At 49.2% G+C, this 26,808-nt stretch overlaps 1 long non-coding RNA gene across 1 annotated transcript in view; it reads left to right on the top strand.

Annotated features, from left to right (window-relative positions):
* The window catches only part of LOC137214680 (uncharacterized), a 778,223-nt gene that overhangs the window by 663,323 nt on the left and 88,092 nt on the right, over positions 1 to 26,808 (top strand). Inside the window, exons 11-12 of the long non-coding RNA XR_010938994.1 lie at positions 5,283 to 5,734; positions 20,616 to 20,905. This is a non-coding gene — a long non-coding RNA (uncharacterized lncRNA). The remainder of the gene's footprint in view (positions 1 to 5,282; positions 5,735 to 20,615; positions 20,906 to 26,808) is intronic.

Below are 26,808 nucleotides of genomic sequence, written 5' to 3'. Positions count from 1 at the left end.
ATGCATTGGAGAGACAAGGTTAGAACCCAGCCGGGGCCCTCGGCTTGGTTTTGTTTCAGGTCAACATTTACCAGGTTTGTGCTAAGGAACGTGAGGCAGACGCTTCATAAAAACAGGGTTCCATGGCCCAAGGTCTTTGGGAAATTGAACCTACTCTTGGAGATTCACATATACAAAAGCATATTAAAGCCTTTGAGAAGTCTTAACAAAAACTTGTTTTATTATAATAATACTTATTATTGTTTAAAATCAGTGATTCTGCAGAATGTGCTCATGCAGCCTCTTTCAAATATTGCTTGTTAGTTCGAGAGGAACCCCATCCTGCAGGGCTTGTATTTTCTATGCAATATAACCATATGGCCAGGATTACACAGCACGCTCAATGTTGTGTCCAATGTTGGTGGTCATCAAGAATCACATGCTTTGAATGCATCCTCCCAAATGATCACGTGATGGAATTAGGACTGGCGTTACTATCGCCATTTCACAGATGAATGAGTGGCACACAGGCAGCTGGAGCAGGTTGTCTGAGTCCACACAGCTTACAATGGACAAGTTTAACTCCAAGCCCGGTCGCCCAGTGCCAGGTTTGTTCTCTTAGGTCCACGTGTGCTCCCGCCCACAGTCACAGAGGTCTCTGGTGCCTGCTTGGTGATGTCTCAATGGCAGATCTGTTGAAATAGACCTGGGTAGCCCCATGCACTTCACTTTGCGTATGTGGAAATACCGAGTGCGCCTCGTCGCCTGACAAGCAGCTCTCCAGCAAAGGGTAATGGAGCAAGAGAGAACGATCGCACTAACGAAGGCAATACGCTTCCCAGGACTTGTAGAGCACTTTGCAGTTCTATGAGTGCTTTCACACGTGGCACCCCTTTTGATCCTCACAGCAACCCAACACATGAGCTGGGCTGGCAACTTTTGTCCTCATCTGACAGGGGAGAAAACTGCGGTGCCGCAAGGTGAAGGAAAGAGCAGAACCTCACACGGTACGTCAGTGACAAGCCCATCGCCCAATTCCACCTCCTCTTTCCTGACTCGTTCTAATATTTGCACTGCCATCCAGTAGAGGACATCATAGAAACAAATTTGTCTCTTGCCAGTGTCCACTCTTTCCTCCTTCCCTCTTCTGTTCTTTCCTCCTTCCTTCCTTTAAAATGAAAATTTCAAAATCCAGAAATTTGCAAAGAGAACATTCATTCATAATCCCACTATCTAGGGATAACTACTGTTTGCATCTAGTAATTGTTTTATGCACAGTTGCCTGTTGTTAAATTTTCTCAAAAGCATAATTTTAAATGTCTGCAATGAATTTCATTTTATTTTACTTAACATTACCCATCTTTTGTTGTCGGACATTTAGAATGTTTTCACCTTTTCTATAATTTAAATAACATGATAAACATCATTATACATTAAGTCTTTGTGAACTTTAAAATAAAACACTGTCCTTGAGATACTTTTCTTTTTTCTTTTTTCTTTTTTCTTTTTTTTTTTTTTTGCGGTACGCGGGCTTCTCACTGTCGTGGCCTCTCCCATTGCGGAGCACAGGCTCCGGACGCGCAGGCTCAGCGGCCATGGCTCACGGGCCCAGCCGCTCCGCGGCATGTGGGATCTTCCTGGACCGGGGCACGAACCCGTGTCCCCCGCATCAGCAGGTGGACTCTCAACCACTGCGCCACCAGGGAAGCCCCGAGATAAATTTCTTGAATGAAATTTTAAAGCCAAAGTGTTGCCAGATATTTAAGACTTTGGATAGATGTTTGAAATTGCCATCCTGAAAAGTTTTACCAATTTTACAGCTCCATGAGCACCAGTTTTCTGCACTTACTATTATTCTTTTTGAACTTTTAAAAGTTCACAGGCATTGTTTTAATTTCGATTTCTTTAATTACCAGTTTGGATGATTTTCTCTTTTTAAATAGTCATTTTTGGTTGGTCATTTTTATTTCTTCTTTTGCCAGTTTCCTGCTCACGTCCTTTCTTATGATTCTCATTACAATTATTATTTTGCTTTGGCTATGCTTTTCTTATTAATATCTTAGGAATCTTTATATATTAAGGGAACTAATATTTATGTGGCAAATAATGTTTTTCCTTAGGTTGAAATCGTAGTGAGTTGAACACTGTGAGCCATGTTGGGTTTTTATCCTCTTTTTATTGAAGCGTAGATGATTTACAACACTGTGCCCATCTCTGCTGTGCAGTTGAGCCATGAATGGATGAAGACGACAATTCTAGTGACAAAGGAAAGTTATGCAAAGAAGGGATTAGTGGTTCTGTGTTAATCTCATTTCATGGAGAGGTAAACTGAGACTCAGAGAGGTCCAGTAACTTGCCACAGGTCACACAGCACAAAGCATCAGAAATCTTATTTGAATGCAGGTCTGTCTGTCTCCAACTTCTGTGTACTTTCCACTCTGTGGCATCTTGGCATCCCAGAGGGAGGTGGTGATCCAAGTGATGTTGCAGATATAAATTGGTTGCAGCCCACAGAAAAGACCAGGCAAGGAAAGAGACAGGAGAGTGAAGAAAACAATTAGGGGATTGAGAATTGGAGTCCTCAAAGAAATACGTTCAAAGATGTGAAGGCAAAGGTCTTCATTCATAAAAGGGAGAAGGAGTAACATGGCCAAGCTCCTTTCCTCACCCCCACCTTGCATCACCCCCATCAGCACCCAACCTTGGGTGCTTTTAAAGCCACTCTTGGCTTTCTTTGAGCTAAAATCTCTCGAAGATTCATTTTCTTAAGAAGACTGACATGAAGTAGACTTTTGGGCGGTACCATTTCCAGTATTTCGGATTCCTACTTTCTCTCTCTCACGTTCCTATTTCTTTTTATTTATTCTTCTTAAACTGCTGAGTCTGATAAATTAGGGCTATTAAGAGACTGTTTGTTATTCTGTCCTGAGTTACTGTTTTGAGAGCTAAAAACACTCATAAATATAGGAATGTTCCGACTGTAAATGGATATATTTTAGCCAGTGAAAAATTCATTTCCTCTAATACACGTTTTTAAAGTGTCCTCCTGAAATTCTGCATGTTATCTCACCATGATCTTTCACTGTCCCTCCCATTTTTATCCAATAAAAGCAGATCTATCATCATTGCAGTTCCTTTTTCTCTGCACCATAAATAACAGCTGGGGAAGGGGAGCATCTCCCAGAATACAGCGGCTTCGTATTTTAAACAATTTTGGAATTTATTGTTAAGCCTTCTTGGGATGGGCACCAAGAGTACCTGCATGCCCATCAGTTATCTCATGGCCTTTCTCGTTTTGGACAAAAAGGCACTCCAAGCAGAGTGAATTTTGCATGTGATTTCAGCCTGACTTTCTGGACGGAAGATGGGATATGGTAGGTTGTCATACACCCAGGATCTTCTGGGCCAGCCTCAGTTTTTGATTATGGGCCCAGTGAAATTATTGAGAGCTACCTTTGTTACTGTCAAAAGTGTCCTGGCTTGGATGATAAATGATACGGTCACTGTAGATGTAGGTTTAGAAACCCAGTGTCCTATATTGCCTCTCACCTTTTCCCTGTTTCCCATCAGATGCTCATTCTGTGTGTTGAAACCTCCCTTCCCTTCCATCAACCACTCATCATAGTCAGGAGACTTACAATCAGAGGTAACATCTCCAGGCTGGCAAAAAAGAGAGAGAGAAAGAAAGAAACATGATGTTATTTCCCACCGTGTGCAAGGCCCTATGCGAGAAGCTTTTCAAAACAGTCATGCTTTCACTCTAAGGGCAGCCCCCACGAGGCACTGTAATTCATCAGTATCAAGAGGCATCTTTTTTCATTCATTAATGTCTGGAAATTGGGCTGTGCCTTATCACTGCTGTCATCTTATAATTGCTGTTGGTCCTGCAGCATCGTGATGTACCTGTCATTGGCTGTGTTTGTACAAGCATCAAAACCCACAGAATGGGTGTCGGCAAGTTGGATGAAAATCCTAGAAGCGTTCTAGGAGCATTCTTTTAGACCCCAGGAATCAAACAATTGTGGAGGAAGGGATGCAGAATTGGCCGATCAGAGCTATTTAGCAATGTCTGGGGGGCAGACATCGATAGTAGACCAGTGCTACGTTGCTGCAAAGCCAGATTAAACACTCAGCAAACACGACTTTTGGCTCTTTTCAGGATTCTTGTAAGAAATGCTGCGTCACCAATAATCTTGATGACACGGAGGGCCGGGGAAAGTTACCTATCTGATGATTTTGGATGGCAGAGTGACTCTGAATATGAAGAACGTTTAGGAATACTTCAACCAGTTTGATTCATTTATCAGTTTTCCTTTTTATGTGTGCCCAAGAGTGACATGGGATAAAATCTACGCCAATTAAATCTCAAAGAGACTTTAAGCTAATTATGAAATGAAAATTCCAAGATATAAAAAACATCAGGTCAAAGGTTTTTGGAAGTCTTCTTTCTTTCTTAGTGCTTTATAAGAAAACAGGTGTGCTGCAATCGATGGTGTCTTCTGGTGAGTAACTAGTAATATACTAGTTACTCCTGAGCGCATTTCACAGGTGAAACTTGAAACTAGATGTGTTTTGTTTTCCCTAAGATGAGGCAGTTAGCTAGTGGCCATGCAGGAGCAGGGTTGGAATGACTCAAAAAGCTGACTTAGATAACAGTCATGGCGTTGCTATGAAGTACCAGACAGCGTCCGGGAGACCCAGCAGTGAAGGAAACAGGTTCGGTCCCTGCCCTCACAGAGCTTCCAGTCCTGGGAGTGGAGGGAGGGACGGGGGGGGGGGGGACAAAGAGGTGGGTAATTGTGTACGTCCTGAAGGGTCTGATGGTAGCAAGAGAATCAGCCCTGAACCTGGGGCTCTGGGGTAGCACCCATGAGGAAGGGGCTCCCAAGTCATGGCCTGGAGAGTAAGGAGGGATTATTAGTCAAGCAAGAGCCCCTCTTCCGGGGAGAAGGAACTGTTCCACGCAGCGGGAGAGCCAGTACAAACCCCTGGTGATGCCGCTGCCAGCATCCTTTGCATGAGAGCACCACTCGGCCTTCTGGACGGCCAAGGTCAAGCTAGGAAGTGAGGTGTCAAGGGGCGTCTTCTCCACTCACTCCTATGCCCATGGCTTTTATCAACTTGTATTTAAGGATCGTCCAAGCAGAGCAAACCACAGCTTTAAAGCAATTACTTGGTGCTGATTAGGAGGGGCTGAGGGGATTGTTTGCTTATTTGTGTGAACCTAAAATTCCTGCTTTCTTAATTAAGCTTTAACTCTGGGTTTTGCCTCAAGCTTTCCTTTTTTTTTTTCTCTTTAACAGGTCTCAGCCCTCCTCCGTCACTGAAAGCCTTGGGCATTGCCTGTTTGATCTCTCTCTTCTGGGAAGCATCTGCTCCTGCCCCACCACCGAGGATACCTCCCTTTTTTAGCCCCAGTCCTCAGCTGCTTTGAATTTCATGATTAGCAGCCACGAGGAATCGGTTTCTTGATGACTCAGGAGCGAGGCATGCAGGGAGTTCTCTACCTGGGGCTGCTTCCTCAAGAACTCACCCCAAGTCCCCTGCAAGGGAGCAGCCTTCCCTGATTAGCACTGAGTCTGTCTGAGGGGCTCCAGGTCTGGCCGTCATGGCCCTGGTGACCTCGTGGTTTTTTGGCTTTAAACCTCCAGCAACTGGCAAAGCAACCGGTACACAGGAGATGCGTGATAGACGCTTCTTGAACAAATAAATGCATGGAGGAATGAATGGACAAATAAACCAGGCCAGTGTTCAGGTGAGTGCAAGTGTCTGGAGGGGGTGTGGGCGGCGGGGGAGTTGTCACCTGTCTTATCAAGTAATATTGTTAGGAATCGCTTATCACAGATGGAAATGTTTAGAGCTGTTTAATAGTCACGTGTTGGAATATCTGTTTGCCCGGCCTCCTCGGCTGGACATAATTTGTGCATCAGTTCCTTCCTAGCCTGCTTGCTGGCTTTAAGAATTTGGTTGTGTCCTTAGCTCACTTCTCACCCCTAATCGGGAACCCCTTAGAAATCCCGGTGTTGCATTCCTCATTCATATTTACTGGACAGCGACTGTGCTCCCTGTTAGAGGCACAGGGCTGAGGCAGACAGACACGGGATCCTTGCCTCTGGAGACCTTTTTTTTGTTTGTTTTCTTTAAACATCTTTATTGGAGTATGATTGCTTTACAGTGGTGTGTTGGTTTCTGCTTTACAACAAAGTGAATCAGTTATACATATGTTCCCATATCTCTTCCCTCTTGCGTCTCCCTCCCACCCTCCCTATCCCACCCCTCTAGGTGGTCACAAAGCACTGAGCTGATCTCCCTGTGCTATGCGGCTGCTTCCCACTAGCTATCTATTTTACGTTTGGTAGTGTATATATGTCCATGCCTCTCTCTCACTTTGTCCTAGCTTACCCTTCCCCCCCCCCCGTGTCCTCAACTCCATTCTCTATGTCTGCGTCTTTATTGCCGTCTTGCTTCTAGTTTCTTCGTGACCATTTTTTTTTTTTTAGATTCCATATATATGTGTTAGCATACGGTATTTGTTTTTCTCTTTCTGACTTACTTCACTCTGTATGACCTTTAAGGCATTGGGAGAGAAGTTGGGCACATTCAGATGGGCGAGGTGTGGATTTCTATGGGAACGTGGAGCGGAGGCACCTAAGATGGACTTCTGTCATCAGAAGAGGCTTCCCGAGGAACCGGGTGCATGCCTGTTAGTCAACAGAGGGGAGGGAGAGAGAGTGTGGGGTTCTCTGTTACTGTGTAACTAGCTGCCCCAAAACGTAGTGGTTAAGACAGCCACCATTTTGCTGTATCTCACGATTCTGTGAGCCAGGAGTTTGGATAGGGCTCATTAGGGGAATTCTGCTCCATGTGGCATTAATTGAGGTCCTTTGACAGTATTCAGCTGGAGGCTAGTCTGGTCTGGTGGCTCCTAGAGGGCTTCCGTCTGACGCCCGGGGCCTCGGAGGGGGCAGTTGGCGGCTGGCCTCTCCAGTAGGCAGGCGGCTTTCTTGCAGGCCACGCAGGGGTCCAACACAGAGGGGGTGGCAGCTGCTAGTCTCTTAAGGTTTGGGGCCACAAGCTGGCAGGGCGTTCCCTCCCCGAGCCCCGCTGCTCAAGGCAGCCACGGAGCCTGCCCAGATTCAAGGGGAGAGGACGAAGGCCGCCCCGGTTGATGGAGACGGGCCAAGGCGTCCGTGGCCATCTGGAATCTGCCATCATGGAGAGCTGGAAAGTGGGTTCCAGGCAGAGTGCAGAGGTGAGAGCCTGACTCAGTGGGGGTGATTGGAAGCAAGCCCTCAGAGGCTGGACCCGAGGCTGCAGGGGCCGCAGCCAGGGACCAGGCTTCAGAGCGGGCAGAGGTCAAGCAGAGCAGACCTTGTTGGGACGTGTCGTGGAGTGTGGGATTTGCCCTGGGGACAACAGGAAGGCACTGAAGGATTCTGAGCAGGGATGTGACACGATCTGATTTATACCTGAGCATCACTCTGGTGGCCGTGTGGGGAATGTGGGAGAAAGTTTGCAGAGGGAGCCAGTGACACTGGCAGGGAGGATGGGGTTGAAGTCAGCAGGTGAGAGAGATGGATGCCTTCAAAAAGGCAGGGGTGGGGCTTCCCTGGTGGCGCAATGGTTGAGAGTCCGCCTGCCGATGCAGGGGACATGGGTTCATGCCCTGGTCCAGGAAGATCCCACATGCCGCGGAGCGGCTGGGCCCATGAGCCATGGCCGCTGAGCCTGCGCATCCGGAGCCTGTGCTCCGCAACGGGAGAGGCCACAGGGTGAGAGGCCCGCGTACCGCAAAAAAAAAAAAAAAAAAAAAAAAAAAATTGCAGGGGTGGTGGGAACAACTAGACAGAAGGGGGGATGTTAGGGACATGGGTGCAGAGAAGGACTTAGCACCCTGCCGGCCCCTGTCTCTGGCTGCCCAGCCTCGCTCCTGCATGTCAGAGAAGACCCCATCCTATGCCACCCCCATGACAAACGTCTGGGCAGCAGTGTGCACGTTGGCCCTGCACACACAGTTGCACAAGCAGCTGAGTTTTTTTAATTTTTTAAATTTAATTTTTTATTTTTTTAATATCTTTTTTGGAGTATAATTGGTTTACAATGTTGTGTTAGTTTCTGCTGTATAACAAAGTGCATCAGCTATATGTATAATACATCCCCTCCCTCTTGCGTCTCCTTCCCACCCTCCCTATCCCACCCCTCTAGGTGGTAACAAAGCACTGAGCTGACCTCCCTGTGCTACGTGGCTGCTCCCCACTAGCTAGCTATTTTACGTTTGTTAGTGTGTATATGTCCATGCCACTCTCTTACTTCGCCCCAGCTTACCCTTCCCGTGTCCTCAAGTCCATTCTCCATGTCTGCGCCTTTATTCCTGTTCTGCCCCTAGGTTCATCAGAACCACTTTTTTTTTTAGATTCCATATATATGTGTTAGCATACGGTATTTTTCTCTTCCTGAATTACTTCATTCTGTATGACAATCTCTAGGTCCATCCACCTCACTACAAACAACTCAATTTCTTTTTTTCTGGCTGAGTAATATTCCATTGTATATATGTGCCACATCTTCTTGATCCATTCATCTGTCAGTGGACACTTAGGTTGATTCCATGCCCTGGCTATTGTAAATAGAGCTGCAGTGAACATTGTGGTACATGACTCTTTTTGAATTATGGTTTTCTCACGGTATAAGGCAGTGGAGTTTTAATCCCAGCATTTCAAGCATCAGTCAGCTTCCCGTACTTGAAAAATGGGGATGATAGTATTAAATGTGACAAACATTTAACCATCTCTGAAGCTGTGATCTCGGTAGCAGCTGGGAAGAAATGATCAAGTGGTGACAAGGACGGAAATCAGATTTCCTGTTGGAGAAGTTGAGAAAACATTTCCTTTTTCTAAACAGAGAGATTTTCATTGACCTGATTCATTTCAAACCTTCATGGGCTTATTTTGGAACCCTCAGATCTGGAATTCGTAGGCTTGAGGGTTTCTTCCTTCCCAAATTGGTCCCCTACGTTCCAGGGAGGTGAGAAGACCCACAGAGCATGAAGTCTGCATCAGGCCTGCTTGGATTTGAAACCCTCCCCAGCTGAGTCACCCATCTGAGCATCAGTTTCCTTATTCATAGAATGAGAATCACTGATTTCCACTCCACACAGTTGGTGTGAGCATGCCATGTGATACTGCGGACAGCTGGACAAGTGCTGCTAAACTGACCCTCACACACATTCTACGTGTTCGTTCAGGGCCTTCCTCGTGCAAATGTGAGGGAATGGAGGCTCCAAGGGGTCAAGTAGTGTATCCACCCAAGTTCACCTCCAAGAAGAGGTTTGAAGCTCTGCGATGGTGACACGGGTGAGACTTTCTCTCTGGCTCTGGAACACAGCACTCAGAGAGTGGATGGGAGTCACGTGGAAGCAAGTGTGAACTCTATTCACGGAGTATCTTCCTTGCAAGTAGTTACACAGGCACGTGCGTGTGTGGTAGTGAGCTCCCCATCACCAGAAGTGTTCAAACAGAAGCTGGAGTCACCTGGTCAGAACTCTGGTTGAGAGAATTTTGTGACTCACTGGAGGGATCAGAGCAGCCCGGCTTGGAGAGTCTCTAGAACCATAAAATACATGTTTCCTGAACAAATGCTGAAATCACCCCAAAGGGTTATTTGTAGCCGGCCCCTCGACAGTGGGTCCTTTGCTGGGTGGCTTAGTGTCAGGATGAATTGGCTCTCTGAGGGGTGGCTGGCCATGCCTGCAGACACAGCCGGGGCCAGCTGGGTTTCCTAGAACACCTTGGACCACAATAAACATCACATTCCCCTGCGTACAGGTCGTCTTCTGCCAATTCCATTAGGCCTCTGTGATGGAGGCCAGGATGGACTGGCCTCGGCTTCCCGGGGTGTATCCGGTTTCTCCACCAACAGGGAAACCTGAGGAGACCCCATCTACCATCATGCTGTGGAGAAGGACTGACAGTAACTCTGAAACAAGTGGGCTAGCCGGGCCCTGGGGCCAAAAACACAGTGTAATGGAGTGTGTTTGGTTTTAAATTCAGCATTCCTCCCTCCTGTCTCTCTCACCCTGGCCCCTGCACCCACCCAATGCAAGTTTGTCTCCCTTTAACGGCTTGGTCATCTCACTCGGGGGTCAGAAAGCTTTTTCTTAAAGGACCAGAGAGTACATATCTTCAGCTTTGCAGGCCGTATGGCCTCTGTCACAGCTGCTCAGCCCTGCTGCCATTGTGCAGAGAGGGCTGTGGACAATACGTGAATAAATAAGCACCACCATGTTATAAATACAGCCAGAGACAAGACAAAAATAAATACAGCCCCATGGGCGTGGATGTAAATACATGGGCGTGGATAAAATTGCATTTACAAAAGGAGGCAGCAGGCTAGATTTGGCCTGTGGGCCTCAGTTTCCTGACCCATCATTTCTAGCTGGTCCTCAACAAATCGAGAGGAAAATAAAGTACATCCCTTATGCCGAGGCGTGGTGGTGCGGGAGTTAAGGAATTCACTCCGCAAAGTGGAACGCGGCATCAGCCTCACGTAACAAGGTCTGGGGAGACGGTCAGAAGGCAGAGTCTCAGCACCTCCCTTCTCTTCTTTCTCCTCCTCCTAAACCTCCCCGCCCCCCCCCCCCCCCGCAGTTAGAATCTGCATTTTCACAACATTTTCCAAATGATTCACATACACATTCAAGTTTGGAAAATACTGCGTTATGAGAGGGAGCAATCTTCGGGGTTGTGATTAACACCTGAGTTTAAATAATTTGTGTGTGTGTTCGTCATTGCTGATTGGACAGTGCGGTAGAGAGTAAGTACCACAAATTATTAGACTCTGCCAATAGAGGATCAGTGGAGAAAGGGTAATTGTGAGACTTCTTTTGATAGCTATTGTGATGATGGCTAATCTTCTCAGTGTTTGGCATTTTCCAAACTGAGCTAACAAATGAAATTCTCACAGTACCCCTTTGGATGAAAGATCACAGCTCTGCTCAGCTCCAGGGGTGCTCCTTACATGTGGCGCCCCCTGGATTTGTACAGTGCACAGCCTGTGCAGCTGTCTGCAGCAGCCCGGCCTGGAAGGCAGCTTCACAGCCTCAGATTTTCTGATGTATAAGCTGAGGCCAGCAGCTTGTGAGGAGAGGGGCATGTGGAGGTCCGTTTGGAAGAATGATTCCGTAGTTGCATAAGGGAGGGGAAGAGGCAAACAACACCTGTGTAGTGTTTGCCACGTCGGAGGCATTTCTGCGTTTTGACCCTCAGCGTCCTGTGAGGTAGACGGGTATTACTGCTGTCGCTCCCATCTTCTGCTTGGGAAAACTGGAGCTGAAGGGGGAGCCAGGACTCACGCGTAGGCCCGCCCTTCCCCGCATCACGTCCCCACGTGGGGTGTCCTCCCCGAGCCTGATGCCAGCCTTTCCTCCCAGGTGTGCACCCTGCTCCCTTTGTCCTGGCAGGAAGGTTGGAACGTGAACGGCCTGCAGGTGACCCAGATTGGGGTCTTTTAGTCTCCCTGGCCTGACCTGAGCCTTGGAGAGGTAGCCCCGTGGGGCACGGATGGGGCCTTTGAGTCAGGAGCATTGGATTCTGGGCTCACTCATCTCACTGTGGCCGCCGAGGAGCTGAGAGACCCTGGGCCGTGCACTTGTGCTTCCTGAGCCATTCTGTCTCCTTGAAGGATGAAGGCGTTATAGATGGACGCTCTCAAGCAGGCTGCCTGTGTCCAGCGCGTGAGGTCTCTCTTCCTCCCCTTGACCATGGACGTGCTGGCTGTCTTGCGTCCCCCTCAGGAACAAGCAGCGTCCCGTGGCTTTCAGAGGCGGCCCCTAAGTCCTGTTTCTGTTCACATCCATGTTCAGAGTCTCTCTCTACCGTGGGTCTAAGAAAACTGGCGTTTCATCCCTTCTCATCTTTAGAAGATGAGGGGTGGTCTCTCCAGGTCACACGGGAGTGAGCCAGGTTTCCTCTGCTCCCCCACGGCTGGCTGGCCCTTCTGGGAGGAGTCAGCACACGGCAGCTGGGGGAGCCGAGGGCCCCGTCCTTCTACAAGCTGTGTGACGGTGGGTGACTCGCTGCTCTGCTCGGAGCCCCAACCCCAAGCAGCCCCAATGAGGAAGCGCTGGGAACCGGTGAGCCCTGGGAACGTAAGGGTCCAGAGCTGGTCTCCGCATGTACTGCGTGGCTGGGCCCACGCGGGTCCTCTCACACGCCGTGTCGCTAATGTTCACCCCAAGCCTAACGTCCTCCCACTTCACAGACGTCAGAACTGAATTTCAGGTGTTCCATCACGTGCACAAGGGCACGCAGGGGCTCATTTTTTGAGCAGCCCCTAAGCCTGACCCTTGCCCAGTAGGATCTGAGATGTGGTCTGTGGGGTCTGTTGCTTTAGGGGATGCAGATGCAATGCGGTCGTAAGGGAGCCGCTGGCTCACATACGGAAGCCGGCGTCCGGCACCTTGATTATTTGCTTGGGGTTTTGCTGAAGCTCCTGCTCAGGATGAGACCATGAAAATCTGGAGTGACAACACCATCGTTCAGGGTGTCCGAAGCCCTTCATGTTCCTTCTCATGCTGACTGGTGTCTGTGTCATTAAAATACATTGTGGATTAATATTTGAGCAGCCGTGCAGGGTATGCATGTCACCAGGCCCCACGTTTCCCATCCATTTCTGCTCCTGCAACTCTCGCCTCGCCCTTTGGGTTTCCTTTTATTCTCCCTTAGTCCTTCCCCATTTGGTCCACACACCCCCAGTCAGGACGGACTGAAGAGCCCAGTGCAGTCAGTGTAAACAGCGCTGAAACACCTCAGCTTGTCCCCGCCCAGCCCAGCCCAAGGCTGATTCCCCTTATACCCTAGAGCGCTCCTCCTGAGACAGTCTCTCAGGCCCACTCTCTGCTTTTCCTTCCATGCTGTGGTCTGCTCAAATGACTCCTTGCTATTGCACAAGGCAACTTGCTTGGCAGGTCCTCTGAGAGAGGCCATTGCCTGAGCTGGGGGACATCCTTCCCCAAACTCTCCTTAGTTGGAATTTCATTTTGATCACGAGGGGCAGTAGCCTCTGTTCCAGAATTTCTCCCTGAGTAACCTCAGGCAAGTCTCTTAACCTCACTGACCCTCAGTTTTTTGTCTCTAAAATGGGGGTGATCACAGTACCTACCTTTGGGGGATTGTCGTGAGAACTGGATAAGGTGATGATGCCTTTTAAATGCAGTGTCCCAAAAGCTTCAGTGCAATTTTAAGTTTTAATAACATACATGCTATAAACCTACCAAATGAATTTTGAAAGTTGAAGCTTTTCCATTCTTTAAGTGTTTAGTTTTGTGAATTTATACATTTTTAATTTAAATTTTTGTTTCCGTCAGTATTCACTGTGTTTAGCCGGAGGAGCTGGGAAGAAAAAAAGGAAATTTAAAGACTTATTTTAAAAAATTCACCAATGTGAATAAATGCAAAAGAAATGTAGACCAACTTTCAAATGAGTTTTCTGTATATTTATAGCATTTCTATCTCTGAAGCTATTAAAGCTTAAGACTTCGCTAAGACTCAGGAAGTGCTGCAGAAAGAGAAGCTCTTCTTTTATTATTTCTGTCAGAGTCGTCACAGTCACCATCATCATTCGGTCGAAGCAGTCGTAAAGGGAATCCTTCTTTGATATTAATTACTGGAGACCGAGCACCCGTGTTCTGTTTCTGCCACTCCTTTCGTGCTGGTCTCGGGCCCCCAGGGCTCCCATGCTGCTTCCTTCCACCTCCATCTTATAGAGCTTGGTTGCTGTGCTGTGATAGGCCTGCATCCCTTGCTAAGATCTTTCTTCTCACCCCCTCACTAGCTCACCTACTGAGCTTTCGTAAGACAAGTGGACTCAGACCCTGGCAGGAAGCAGGGAGTGGGGGGCAGCACATTTGTGGCAGCGCTACAGAAAACTTGCACCCATGTTCCTTTTTTTTTTTTTTTTTTTTTTTGTGGTACGCGGGCCTCTCACTGTTGTGGCCTCTCCCGTTGCGGAGCACAGGCTCCGGATGCGCAGGCTCAGCGGCCATGGCTCACGGGCCCAGCCGCTCCGCGGCATGTGGGATCTTCCCGGACCGGGGCACGAACCCGTGTCCCCTGCATCGGCAGGCGAACTCTCAACCACTGCGCCACCAGGGAAGCCCCCATGTTCCATTTTGAACGTAGATGTCGGCTCATCTCATCTGTATCCTTTCCCCAAATCCCACTCTGCCCTTGACTCTACCCATCACCGTCTCCATGTCAATGACACGCCTCCTTGGACCGAGCACTCTCACCTCCTTCCTTATGGCCTCCACACCCCCGCTCAGCCTCCACCCACCCTCTCCCACCTACTTACTTCCACCCCACGCATTCTGGAACCTCCGCTCCATCCATTACAGAACCTCCCTCAATGCCTTAACCTCTTCATGGGATCCTTGACCCTCATGATTCCCCTGATGGAATATTCCTCCCCTCAAAGGACATCTGTTGATGTCCAACAGAATATTGGGGATAAAAGAGATATGAAGTTTAGGAGGAAATCTTCTGCTTGTAGCCGCTGAGTTTGTAGTGATCTCGGCTACATGAGATGGATGTGAAATGAATGAGTTTGTTCTTAAATGCTGAATGCCAGGGGTCTCCGTGGGATCTAGGAGGTAGTTGGATAGATGGGTCTGAACCTTCAAGAAGATGTCTATGTGGGCATTAACCTGGTCCCCCTCAACCTGGAGGTGCTGGAAGGGCTGACCAGGGAGACCACGCTGCATGAGTGGAGAAGGGAAGAGGCTGGAACCCAGGAGAAATACAAGAGAAGCTTGTTTGGCAATGATTCTGGAAGGACTATGTCTGAGTTCACAGATGCCGAAAGGGGATGGGGATTCAGTGAAATGGCAAAGAGTGGCTGATGCTGGAGAGATGTCAAGATGGATGAAGACTGATGGAGGTGGCTCCTAGGAGACCAGCGGTGGCGCTGGAACAAGCAGTGTCGGTAGGAGTGGGAGGGGGAGATGGGAGTAACGGCAGGACAGAGTGAGACGCTAGGACGGTGATTCTAGCCAAGAGGGGTCGCAGCAGGAAGCTGAGTGTTGGTTAGGGAGGGAGAGATTTTAGAGCAGCCGATGCTGAAGCAGAGGATGGAGAGGTGTGGCGGTTTGTGGTGTTTTGAGCTCTGCCACCTTCTGAAGGTCTGATGGAAGCTCTGAGAGACCCACCTTCCCTGCAAACTTGACCCCCACACAGATCTTACGTCCTGTGGTGCAGAGTTTACAGACTCTCTGAAGCCTACCCGGGACCCCAGGAGGAGCCGCCAGGGTCAGGGAAGAAAGAAGGTGCTGGGGGGGGGGCGCGGCGGTGCCTAACTGGGGACCCTCGGGCCTTTCCTTGGAGCCCTTGCTTCTCTCTTTGATTCAAGGCCACACTTCCTCTCTTTCACTAGGACTGTCCCCATTTTACAGGTGGGAAAACAGGCATGAGGGCTGGAGTTACCATGCTTAACTCTCTTCAGCAGAGGCAGGAGGCAACCCAGCGCTGCTGAGTCACGTGGTCTAATCAGCCTCTAATTGAGTTCCCTCGCCTTCCTCTCCTGCGTCACAGTGACATTAAATTACAGGATTCAAATATATAATTTCCTAAACTTAAATGTGATTTATCTTAATAGGACTTTGTACCAGGTCGCTTTTTCATGCACAGTGTCAGAGACCAGATCTATTATTCACAGCCACTATACTGAATCAGAGAAGCTGGAGCTTGGAGCGACCTTGAGGGGTCAGCTTGTGTTCAACTCAGCTGCCCCCAGCCCTGGGCAGCCCCTCGCCCCATGCTGGCAGCCTGTGAGTGGCAGCTGGGTTCAAGTGTGAGCAGAAAAGGAGAGGCCCAACCTTCACAAACCTCTCATCCTGCTTGGGGTCTAGCTTAAAGCCTTGCTGCTTTAAGTCTTCTCAAGTAAAGAGACTACGTGTATCATGCTGGTTCCGCGTCTGCATGCCTGGGTTCTGGTGTGGTTAGTAACCAGGCTGTGCTGTTCACTAGATCAATGCGTCAGAGTCATAGTATCTCAGGGCAGGAAGATGGCGGGTATATCACATCATTCATTAATTCATCAGTTCATTCATTCAGTCATTTCATAGTTTAGACAGGCCAGGCTTGCTGTACAGATGGAGAAACAAAAACCAAGAGAGGAGAAGTGACTTGCCCAAGGTCACACTTGCCCAAGGGTAGCAGCAGAGCTTGGATTCAAACCCAGGCCTCCCCAGTCCCTGGCCCCGTCGTCTTGTCCTCCCTCCAGGTGACATGTGCTCTTTGAAGGTGGCGGTAGGAGGAGTAGACGGTTGATGTTTATGTCTGTGATGAATGGAGTTCCGCTGGGCAACTTGATTTTCAGCCTTTGTGACTTTGGGAAGACAGAGGGTGATCAAAAGAATGTATTTTTCTAATGAAACACACCTTTGGAAATCCAGTATACCACTCTGTCAGCCTCCCGAGTCAGGGGAGGATGGATGGGGAAGATCTGTTGTGAGCAAGCCTGCCGTTGACAAGTTGACCTAAATGTGTGCAAGCCGTTCGGTCTCTGCGAGCGCCAGCCAGGCTCCAGATACGTGCTGAAGAACTCCAAGGGCAGAGAGGTGGGGCTCGCACGGCAGTTCTGAGCTGCGGCCCTGGACCCAGGTCACTGGAGCTTGAACCCTGAAAGGCAGCTTGACCACTTAATATCTGTGTGGCCGGCCAGGCAGATACTCTGCTACTCGCTGTCTTGATTTCCTGTTCGGTAAAGCCGGGGTAGTTGAACTTAGCTCATCAGGTTGTTTTGAGGGTAAAGGAGAGAAGGGACGTAAGATGTGTAGCGTGGGGCTGGGTAGGTACACCGCGAATCCTCCACACTGCTGGCTGTTTTTGTATAACCCCAACCTGTAATGCCGGCTTTTGTTAAACACACTGTTACCTTCTTTTCCCAAACCCAGAATGGACAGAGCGCGGTCTTCCTGGGGCAGAATTTGCCCCCCTATTTGGTAATCTCAGACACGTGCTCCTGAATTGAGCGGAGGAGTGGGTGTAACCCTCTGAGACCCTCAGTCTTTGCAAGCCCCTTCCTCGGGGGCCCCAGGGTACAAGCTCATAAAACGAGGGAAGGAAGCCCCTTTAGTGTCCCTGTTCCTGGTGTTGGAGTGACATAGGTTCCTGTGTGTCAGGAGCAGTGCAGAAAGCAGGGATGTTAAAAGTGGCTTAGAACCAGGTGTTATGGTCTGAACTCGGCTGACTGGGACACCCATGTGGACAGACTGCTGCTGGGAGGTGGAGGGGATGTAGGGGCACAAATGAGAGAGGGCAGTTTTGTGGATTCTGGTTAGGAGGGGCTTCAGGGAGGTGACGTGTGAGCTCAGCACTGAAGGAAGAGGAGGAGGTTCTGAGTTTTTAATTCAATTTGACAAAGATGGGAAGTTCCCTGAATCACTGCACAGATGGAGACTTAGATGTGGGAAGGACGTTGGCTCCAGGAATGGGGGACTCATAGGTTTGGCAGGGTGGGGGGGGAGGGGGAGAGGGGGAGAGAGAGAGAGAGAGTTGTGTGTGTGTGAGAGTGTGTGTGAGTGTGTGTGTGTGTGTGTGTGTGTGTGTGTGTAGCTTGGTTAATGCAGCAAGACAAGGAGGAAGCCCGGGCGCGGGTGGGGCTGGGAGAGAGGTGGCACTGAGCGTATGGCAGGCTTGGCATTTACTGCCTCAAATCAACAAGTCACTGCAGAAGAGGCAGCTGATCTCCATCAGGGGGCCTTCCAGAGGGTGTGATGCTTAAGCTGGAAGCTGAAGGCCTGGGGAATGGCTAAACTAGGCGGGGGGACTTGCAAGCACAGAATCCCAGGGCTTGCAGAGGATGGAGGGAGGACAGCTAGTGGGACAGACAGCTTTGTCGCCCTGAGTCGAGGGTGAGAATGGAAGCGGGTTGTAGAGATAATGCCCGGGCAGAAGTTGGGGCCAAATCACTCAGCACCTCACAAGCCCTGCATCCGCTAGGATCCAAGACAGGTCACAGGCAAGGGGTGGATGAGATCGGGGTTCCTTCGGTTCAAAACCCCGTCCCCAGGAGACTCGAGCTGCCTGGGCTCTCCCCTCTGCACATCCCAGCAGACGATGCTGTTCGGTGGATTGGCCCTTGATGGTGCCATCTGTTTACCTGGGCACAGAGGTTGCCAGTCATCACTTAGATTGTTCAGTGCTCATAGAGACACCCCTGCCCCTCAGCCCTGCGCCTTGCTGGGCCCAATGCAGATTTGTGGCTCGTTCTGTGGAATCCATTCTGCACTACAAGAGTCTGCTATTACGCAGTGTTTATGGATGGCTGAGTCTAAAATACCCATTCTGGAGTCCGCTGAAGGATGAAATTCCTTGTTACTTTCATAGGTTCTCTTGTCTTATTTTTCTCCCCCTGTGGAAGAACATAAAGCATTCGTATTTTTAGCTTAAAGCCTGGTCATTTTTCTAATCATACCTGAGTGAGAAGGAAAAGCCTTTTAGGGGGAGATGGTTTGATGAAGACAGTCCCAGCCTGGAAGGAGTCCCCTAAAGCAACCCCCTTCCAGCCGGGGTCTCTAATGTGTCATGTTTCAGCCACATCCGGACACTGAGAGCGGCAGCTCAGACTGTCTCAGCATTTGTCAATGACACTGACACTCACCAGGACTCAGGACTTAACTGCTGGGCAGAGGTTGCCATGCAGCCCAGCCTAGACGCCCACCCAAGAAGGAAATAGGACCGGGGCTGAAGACTTGAGTCCTCGTTCCCCTCTCTCTCTGGTTGGCACGTCAGTGCTCTTGGGGATTTTATAAAATGTCCCAACGCTCCCTCATTCTGGACGGAAATACTTTGAACCCCACTAGCTGCACCTCTGTCCCACGTCCGTCATGATTCCCCGCGGCCCAGCAGGTCCTGCCTTCTCCTTGTTTGCCAAACTAGCCTTTTCTGCTGGTCCCAGGTAGAATCATGCACTCCCTGCCTTTGACCTCCAGCACAGCACCTGCCACGCACTGCGGCATTCATGCCTTTTTATGCCCGGTGCCGCCATCCTTTATGTCTTACTAACGTTTGGATCTTCTACGTAGTTTCACCTGACACCAAAAAGACACGTGCTGAATGAATGAACACATGAGTGAATGGATGGAGAAGCACTTCCACCAACAGCCTAGAACCTGTTTCACTGTAAAGACTGTACCTAACCCACCTGGAGCATCTCCCCTTGCCCACGTGTACATCACTGTGCCGTGTACACAGAATTTCACCTACGGCGTCTCACTCAGCAATGATATCATTAGCAACGACGTTAGCGTACCCCACCCTGTGTGATGGAGTTTGAACTACATGCAGCAGGGCAGTGAGACAGACACAGACCTCGTCCTCTCGGAGCATATAGTCTGGGTGGAGGTGGCCAATTGCACAGGGTACGGGGGTAGCAGAGTTCCAGGACAGGCAGAATGCAGGATGCTTTGGGAGCTCAGGACAGAGTCTCTCACTCACACTGGTAGTTCCTGGAGGGATCCCCAGGGAAGGGCTTTTTATACAGAGACAGGAATTCCGGCCGAAAAGCATGCAGAAGAGTTCCAAGCAGAGGGAGCACGTGCAGGAAGGGCTGGGGACCCAGCGTGCCTCTGGAGGGTATCCAGGCTGGAGGCTGTGGGCTGCTTTGATCTGGGTGGTTACAGCAGACCTAGCTGTGTCTACTTCACCTCTGGATGCCTTCCCTTCCCTCGGTCTGGTGCCGAAAGGCCAGAGGAAGCCCCTTTGCTCTCGGGGTGGGGGACCAGCCATGGGCAGTGCCCTGCATGCCTGCTCCTGAGGCTTCAGGGTGTGTCCTGGAGGGATGTTGTCCTCCTCAGTGAGTCAGCCCCATTGTCTCATGTCGTCTCTCCTCCTCTGAACATTGTCCAGGCAGCCGCCCAGCCCACCTGTGACTTGCTAATCTCCCCGCAGCCCCCGAGGCCTCCTGGCATCACAGGGTACCCAGAAGGCAGGCACATGTGGCTGAACATCTCTTGCTATTGATACCAGTTTCAGTCTGTCACTTAACCTCTGAGGCTTTCTTCTCCCTTAGAATGGGAATACTGCACCCACTTCCCTGGCTTGTTTTGAGGATTAAATACAAAAGCACGTAGTACGTGCTTTACGCCACCGCTGCTTTCCCTTCCTCTCCATTAACAGAATACCCAGAGCTCGTGTACTGATCATTCAACTCTAGCTAATCACGATGCCAGCACTTACAGCACGTCAGCACCTTGCCATGCACTTTGCCACACTGCACCCTCTGGCGATGTTGTAATGCCCACTTGACAGATTTGGAAACAGGGGCTCAAAAAGGTAGAGTTACTTTCCTAGAGTCCCAAACTAGTCAAACTAGTAAGCTGGGAACCTGGCCCTGGCAGTGTGATCCCAGAGCCCTCGCTCCTCAACACCTCCCCAGACCCCGTCCCAGGCCCTCCTGAGCCGGCTTGGTGCAGAGGAGCTGGCGGGGCCCCGTTCATACACCTTCCAGTCCTTCTTGAGAAGGTTGCTGTTAGCAGCTAACACTCGGCCAGGGAGAAGCACACAGCTGTAAATAACCATCGTAGGAGAACAGGAGGGCCGTTCTTGACCCCGTATCCTGACAAGTCGTTCTCTCCCCAGGCTCCCCTTTAACTTGGAGGAACGGGAGCAGGCTCGTCAGATGCAAGTCTGCGTGCCGGGATTCAGCCAACAGACACGGGCAGTTGTTGATCACATCCAACGCGTCCCTAGGCCCATGGAGGAGGCGACCGCATGTGCTACCAGCATCACAGTTCCCTCCAGGGCGAGGCTCCAGAGCTTTTCCAAGGGAATCCTGAGGTGGTCTGGCTCAAAGCCCGGGTGGCCTGTCTGCTTCTTCCGAAGAGAGGATGATGGCCGGGAGTGCAGACTTCAATGCCTACGGAAGCCAGGTGGGTTCCTACGTCGCCTCACTTCATTATCCCATAATACCCACTAGGGACGCTTTATAGATGAACACGCTGAAGCTCTAGGGGATAATGATGTCACTGTCAGTCACACAGATTGTACTGGAGTCTAGATTCGAACTTGGGTCTGTCTGGACTCGAATCTATGCTGGTCTGCCTGTTTCCCAGCTGGGCACCTTCTTGGGGGTACATTGTGCACGCCGAGATTGAGGTAGGACCGCCGGCTAGGAGCAGAGGCTGCCAGAGGTGCTTTCAAAGACCAGAGCAAGATACGGGCAGTGTTCAGGTGCAGGCGTCAGAGGCACGCTCCACCTCTCCATCTCACCAAAGCCTCACGCCACCCTGTAAAGTGGGTGCTGTCATCGTGCCCATTTGACAGTGGAAGAAACTGAGGCCACTGTGGAACGAGAAAGGCTGCTCAGTGAGGCAAGGGTGGCGGGGCTCAGGTGAGGAATCCGCACTGGAAGGTCTCCGCCAGGTGTCCTGGCGGTGCAGGGCGAATGAGGGAGGCGACTGCTGTCTGTGCTTTGGAACTGAGGCACGGGAGCGGGGACTCATGAACGAGACTGCTGCCTAGGAGCAGAGCGCATGTCCCACAGCGGGGACAGTCAAGGTGAGGGTAGCGACAGCTTTATCTCTAGGGAGGCGGTTATCCCAAGACTCAGTCTGGGACACGGGGTGGGGCTGCCTTCAGAATGAGGCAGAGCCGAGTTCTCAGGAGGAGGCCTGGGGTCTGCACCCCCCCTGCAGGGAGTGAAGCCCACCTGCAGAGAGAGGACAAGGGGGCAAGTCAGCCCCAGGTGGGGGGCCTGCCCTTCTTCCGTGGGCTGGGCTGAGCCTCTCAGTTGGGTCCATCAGTCCATGAGTGGGGCGGTGGAGAGGGGTGGGCAGGGCGGCAGCCGGCAGACAGGATGCCCCCATCCTCCAGCTCGCTGCTAAGTGTTCCATTTCTCCCATCTCCTGCGAAGCAGGTGACTGCTGGCTTCTTCAGGGGAGTGGGCCTCACTTCGTGGCTGGGCACCGCATGACCTGAGGCACCATTCGTGCTTCCAGAAAAATGCCGGTTGGGGGACAGGGGAGGGGAGGGAAGGAGGAAGATGAGCAGCCCTTCCCACCGCCTGGCTGAGCACTGCTCAGGTCTCCCGTGGTGAAGAAGAAAGGCTCGGGCTGCTTTTTCACAAAGGGCTCTGGGTTTTCCCAGCACATGACAGAACGCCCCAGGGTCTCTGTCCTCTGGAAGAGAAATGCACAAGACATCAGAGGATGGGGGTTAAGTGGGAAGGAGGGGGCAAAGTCGGAGAATCAGAGAGCAGCAGCCATCCCTGGGCAGAGCCCCTGCTGGCCATGCCCACACGGAGCTGGCTCCGCACTCAGGGTTCCGCACGGAGTCCATTGCTGAGCCTTGTGAGACATAGCCTCTCTATCCCGTTGGCTAGAAGTAATTGCTCTGCACCAGGCCCTGCCACTGGGAGGAAGGGGACTGGCATTAGGTAAGCTGGGTCTGCATGGGGGCTCCGTGGAAGAGGAGGCATTGAGCTTGGTCTGCATTTCCTTTGTAAAAGGGTTTTTCCTCCCATGTAGGGCATGCCCTCTTGTCTGGTTCTGGCTCCCATCTATCACAACCCTAGGATCTTCCCTCCTCTGGCCACACTTCTGCTTCTTGCATCTTGAATCTCAATCTCTCTCTCTCCCCCTCTCTCCAAATCACTCTGACCACAACCTACAAAAGTACTCAACTCCAACCCACGTTCAACAACAGAGAGCACCTTCACAACCTCCCAGCCTTGCATCCACCTACCTCCCTTTGAGACTTCTCTCCTTGCCTCATTCACTTCCCAGTCAATCATCTTAAAAGAACTGTCCGCATTTATTTGCTCCATCATATTCTATTCTCGTGTCACTATCACTTTTACCACCCAACTCTATGGAAACGGTTTTCTAAAACTACCAGGGGACCCCCTAAGTGTTACATCCTAATGACTCACCACTTCTTATCCTACATTAGATGCTGTTGATTATGAGTTTCTGCTCCCAGCCCCTTTCTCCTGTGAATCTGGTGACCCGTCCTTCTTCTGGTCCTTCTACGTCTCTGCTCGTTCCCTTGGGTGTTGATGGTCTTCAGGTTTTTGTCCTCATTCCTCTGTTCTCACTGTCTTTTGCTGGAACAACCTCTGGAAGCCTACGGGCTTCTTCCACCATCTACCTACACACTTAGGACACCAAAATCTCTTTCTCCTCAGCTCCACTCGGAACTTCACATTGATGTGTGGCTCTAGGGGAGCCGGAGTGATGCTTCTGATGAGCCAGGATTGGGGACTGCCAGAGTGGGTGTTTCAGAAAGATAGACTAATATGGGAATTAAATGAGTTGTTGTGAATGTAGGCAAAACAATAGCCTTTTAATTTAGATAGGAAGCAGAACTCAATTAGAAACTCATAGCCACATAGTTTTATTTGCCCACTTTCTAGCCTGCACCTTTGTCATAAATTAGTTGACTATACATGCATGGGTTTATTTTTGGGTTCTCTGTTCTGTTCCATTGATCTATGTGTCAGTTTTCTATGCCAATACCGTACTGTTCTGATTTTAATAGCTTTGTAATATAATTTGAAATAAGAGAGAGGAATGCCTCTAGCTTTGTACTTTTTTCTCAACATTGCTTTGGCTTATTTGGGGTCTTTTGTGATGCCATATAAATTTTAAGATTGTTTATTTCTATGAAAAATGCCATTGGAATTTTAATGGGACTCTGTAGATTGCTTTGGGTCGTATGGACATTTTTTTTTAATTAATTTATTTTTTGGCTGCGTTGGGTCTTCGTTGCTGCATGAGGGCTTTCTCTAGTTGCGGCGAGCAGGAGCTACTCTTCATTGTGGTGTGCGGGCTTCTCATCGCAGTGGCTTCTCTTGTTGTGGAGCACGGGCTCTAGGCGCATGGGCTTCAGTAGTTGTGGTGCGTGGGCTCAGTAGTTGTGGCTCATGGACCCTAGAGAGCAGGCTCAGTAGTTGTGGTGTATGGGCTTAGTGGCTCTGTGGCATGTGGGATCTTCCGATACCAGGGCTCAAACCCATGTCCCCTGCATTATCAGGCAGATTCTTAGCCACTGGGCCGCCAGGGAAGTCCTGGACATTTTAACAATATTAATTTTTCCAATCCAGGGGCATGGAATATCTTTCCATTTATTTGTGTCATCTTCAATCTGTTTCATCAATGGTATATAGTTTTCATTGTACATACAGGTCTTTCACCTGTTTGGTTAAATTTATTCCTAGGTATTGTATTCTTTTTGATGCAATTGTAAATGGGATTGTTTTCTTCATTTCTCTTTCTGATAGTTTGTTGTTAGTGAATAGAAATGCCACAGATTTTTATGTTTGTTTTATAACCTACAACTTTACTGAATTTGTTTATTAGTTCTAACACCTTTTGGTGGAGTATTTAGGGTTTTCTGTATATAATATCATGTCATCTGCAAATAGTGATAGTTTTACTTTTCTTCCAATTTGGGTGACTTTTATTTCTTTTTCTTGCCCAATTTCTCTGGCTGGGACTTCCAATATTATATTGAATAAAAGTGGCAAGAGTGGGCATCCTTGTCTTGTTCCTGACCTTAGAAGAAAAGCTTTCCTCTTTTTTACCTTTGAGTATGATGTTAGCTGTAACCCAGGTTTAAAAGAAAATTTTACTGTAGTAAAATACATATAACATAAAATTTACTATCTTAACCATTTTTGAGCGTAAAGTTCAGTGGTATAAGTACATTCACATTGCTGTGCAACCACCATTCTTCTCCAGAAGTCTTTTCATCTTGCAAAACTGAAACTTTCTACCCGTTAAATAACTACCCCTTTTCCCCTTTTCCCTAGCCCGTGGCAACCACCGTTGTACTTTCCGTGTCTGTGAATTTGATTACTCCAGGTAGCTCCTATAAGTGGAATCATGCAGTTTTGTCTTTTTATGAATGGCTTATTTTACTTAGCATGATGCTCTCAAGTTTCATCCGTGTTGTAGCATGTGTCAGAATTTCCTTGTTTTTTAAGGTTGAATAATACTCCATGGTATATATAAGCATGCACCCAGGTTTTCTTTTTTTTTTTTAACATCTTTGTTGGAGTATAATTGCTTTACAATGATGTGTTAGTTTCTGCTGTACAACAAAGTGAATCAGCTATACATATATCCCCATATCTCCTCCATCTTGCGTCTCTCTCCCACCCTCCCTATCCCACCCCTCTAGGTGGACACAAAGCACGGAGCTGATCTCCCTGTGCTATGCGGCTCCTTCCCACTAGCTAGCTATTTTACATTTGGTAGTGTATATATGTCCATGCCACTCTCTCACTTCGTCCCAGCTTACCCTTCCCCCTCCCCATGTCCTCTGCACCCAGGTTTTAACTGATGAGCTTCAAGTTGGAAGCTGGTTTGAGGTCTTCTTTTGTGTCTAAATATGAGTCTTAGAGCTCAAAGGAGTTTTACAGGAAAGAAACATGAAGATTGAAAAGTAGATTCCCCCTCCCCCCAACTACACCCATCTTTATGGCCTTTATGTTCACTGAGTTTATTTTCAATCCTTTCTCCCTGAGACTTCAGTAAAATCTTTTCCTCTAATTATGCTAAAGGAAACAAAAGAAAACATGGAAGCCCAGACTCAGGTCTTAGGTGGGAAGCAGGACACCATGCCCCGGAGTGTGTTGTAATGAGGTCAGTGGGTAGCAAACTGAGTTACCTGCAGGGAAATGGCAAAATGGGGTCAGAGCTTTGGGCCACTGGGTCCTGACATCCCACCCATCCACGGGGGTGACTCTTGCAGTTTTGGCCAGTTCTTCCTTGTACGTACAGAGTGTTGAAGACTATGCTGTGTTTTTCTGTTTTCTCAGCTTGTGGCATGCGGGTGGGCAGGAAGAATTCAAACCACGCCTCACCTTGGGAATTCTTCCCCTCCTTGGGCCAGAATCACGCCTTTGATACATTGCTGTTTGGAGGAGAATGTGTTGTGTCCCAATTTCTATCTTATGGCGCCTCTTTGTTCTTACACTGCTACTTTTCTACAAAGAAATATTTGTAGAAATGCTGGATGCAATAGGAAGCTTTGGAATGAGAAAAATGGAGATTCTGTAAGCCTCCTTGGAAACCAAGATTCTGCCCAAAAGTTAAATTTATTTTGAAAAAGCCTAAAGTGATGATTCCCTGCTCCTGGTATAATCTCTCCTTCTATTTACCCTTCTCTTGCCCTGTCCTCCTCCCTTTCTGTCTCATGCAGGCTCACATAAGGGCTGCAGGGGGAAAATGACTCTTGACTCTTTTGTTCTTATCCATTGAAAATGTGGCCTGTGCCTGCTGGCTGTCTGGAAACCTTACAGGCTTGCCTTCTGTCGCCCCTGTGAGTGGCTGAATTACCATTTCTCACCCTGCCCTCAAAGAGCGTTTGTTACCAAAGCCGAGGTACAAGGGAGGCCAAGGAAGCCAGCTCAGAGGCAAGTAGAGCCTTGAGGATTGCAGCAGGAGTATAGCTGGGTGGTTTTTTTTTTTCCCTCTAAAGAAAGCTTTTAAAGGTTATCAAGTTACTCCCTTTCAGACAGAGCAGCAATACCAGAGACGGTGGTTGTTGAAGGAAAGTTGACAAAGTTTAAAGTGGGTCAAGAGGTTGGAGAGAGGAAGCTCTTCTCAGCATACTGAAAGGGCATAATCTGAATTTAGCGAGAAAAACGAGGTTCTTGGTTCAAATTCCAACCCCCTTCAGGGTCTAGTGAACTTGAGTAAATCATTTACTTTCTCTGGGCTTCAGCAGAAAGATGTTCCATTTGGTTTCATGAAAACCTGGATTTACTGTGGCACTATCACTCTCTAGATGCTGTTTAGCCATCTCTCTGTGTCCTTATCTCAAAGTG

The sequence above is a fragment of the Pseudorca crassidens genome, chromosome 20 (assembly GCF_039906515.1).
Source record: "Pseudorca crassidens isolate mPseCra1 chromosome 20, mPseCra1.hap1, whole genome shotgun sequence".
Taxonomy (NCBI): Eukaryota; Metazoa; Chordata; class Mammalia; order Artiodactyla; family Delphinidae; genus Pseudorca; species Pseudorca crassidens.
The sequence above is the reverse complement of the archived record's forward strand: the minus strand, read 5'-3'. Positions and strand labels throughout refer to the sequence as shown.